The 2,066-nt window shown below is 47.4% G+C and overlaps 1 pseudogene; it reads right to left on the bottom strand.

The window, feature by feature from the left end:
- Positions 1 to 1,224: 1,224 nt before the first annotated feature.
- Positions 1,225 to 1,342, bottom strand: LOC126095935 (5S ribosomal RNA; annotated as a pseudogene).
- Positions 1,343 to 2,066: the final 724 nt, after the last annotated feature.

Here is a 2,066-nt window from a genome sequence, read left to right on the forward strand (position 1 = left end):
TACGTGACCGATACATAACCTTCTTATAAAATTTTTACTGGTCACCAGTTCGGTGACTTGCATGTTCCTAAGCTACCCCAATTATCCAACCGGGGAAAGGGGACGTACGCTTTAACGTGGAAGCCGAGGCCCACGAGAAAGACAGGCCGCGGCGCGTACGTCACAAAGGTAGTCCGGAACTCGCTCAAATCAGCAGACAAAATGCGTTTCTAAACCTGTTAACTCGTAGCTGGGCGTGTAAGTACTAACTATAATTGCATCTTCCACTGGAATCTGCTGTTATGAAGTCTTACTGATTAACAGTACTACAGCAAAACTTAATTTAAGATCAGTACTCGATATAAATGGTATAACGGCTTGTTTATAGCATTTAATCTCTTCTGCTTAACAGTACTCATTACATGCTGGAAGTGGTGCCGTATGCAACTGATAATCATTTTAGCATGATTTTATTTTATTGTACGCCGGTATAGCACTAACAAATTACAAGCAGGCCCATGGACTTCCAATCATTATAGGACTAATTACAGTAAGATTCCATAATAGCGGATTCCAGTAGAAGATTCAGTTTTAGTTTGTGGGGACACGCCTAGTTACGAGTTAACAGGTGCAGAAACGTAGTGTGCTGATTTGAGTGAGCGAGCGCAGGACTACCTTCGTTCCGCGGCCTGTCTTTCTCGTAGGCCTCGCGTGGAAGCCGAATGACGTTCCTAGCCACTCCTCATATCGTTGAGAGGCGCAGCTTAGATTCAAAGAACACAGAACATTACCTGTGGCCCGGCCGGGATTCGACCCGGCGGCCTCGCCTTTTCCAATTACCGTTTTTTTTCCTCTTTTGTTTCTATCTGTTTCATCGTCATTTTTCGTCTACAGATTTTTCATTCTCAGATTTCAAGGAGGGAACTTCACTCCGTTTCTTGATAACTGAGGGTGCCCAGTCCCCTGACCGAACACGCTGAGCTACCGTGCCAGCTGTGATACACCGCAAGGTCCGACAGGTTGAAGGCAGACCTACGCTACTAGGCACTCCGTCGTCAGGCCACGAGTGGCCTACCGGGACCATCCGACCGCCGTGTCATCCTCAGAGGAGGATGCGGATAGGACGGGCGTGGGGTCAGCACACCGCTCTCCTGGTCGTTATGATGGTATTCTTGACCGAAGCCGCTACTATTCGGTCGAGTAGCTCCTCAGTTGGCATCACGAGCCTGAGTGCACCCCGAAAAAAGGCAACAGCGCATGGCGGCCTGGATGGTCACCCATCCAAGTGCCGACCACGTCCGACAGCGCTTAACTTCGGTGATCTCACAGGAACCGGTGTATCCACTGGGGCAAGGCCGTTGCCACGCTACTAAGATAAAACGGATTTCCTCGTGTCCCTAGTCAATACGACACAGTTATGCGCTCAGCTACGATTGTTGTAAATGGAACTACGAGTACATGCCATCTTGTAGCGTATCAGAACAGCCTTGCGAAAACTACTTCACTATTTCAGATGTATGTACATTTTCGCGTTTAAGTGAACACCTATTGTGGAAACAAGTAGCCGGTCGGAAGGCTAGATACAACGAAGAAGCCTGATGTGAGAGTCCCACTGCCGGCCGAAGTGGCCGTGCGGTTAAAGGCGCTGCAGTCTGGAACCGCAAGACCGCTACGGTCGCAGGTTCGAATCCTGCCTCGGGCATGGATGTTTGTGATGTCCTTAGGTTAGTTAGGTTTAACTAGTTCTAAGTTCTAGGGGACTGATGACCTCAGCAGTTGAGTCCCATAGTGCTCAGAGCCATTTGAACCATTTTTGAGAGTCCCACTGGGAGGTGTTTACACAGCAATAACCATTTCCGGTCCATCAGCTTAGCACATTTCTCGGATACTTTTGCGTAAAGTTTCAACGCCAAAATTAGCAATCGTTGTATCATCTTTACGACAGCTTTCGAATTGCGCTAAAAATCAAACCGTACTGTTAAAATAACGTATCCCGTCAATATCTTGATTAAAATATGAGTTGAGAATACTACCCATACAAAAGAATAACGTGACCCTCTGCCTACTATCATTTGCCGAAAATTTCG

This window comes from Schistocerca cancellata, chromosome 8 (assembly GCF_023864275.1).
Source record: "Schistocerca cancellata isolate TAMUIC-IGC-003103 chromosome 8, iqSchCanc2.1, whole genome shotgun sequence".
Taxonomy (NCBI): domain Eukaryota; kingdom Metazoa; phylum Arthropoda; class Insecta; order Orthoptera; family Acrididae; genus Schistocerca; species Schistocerca cancellata.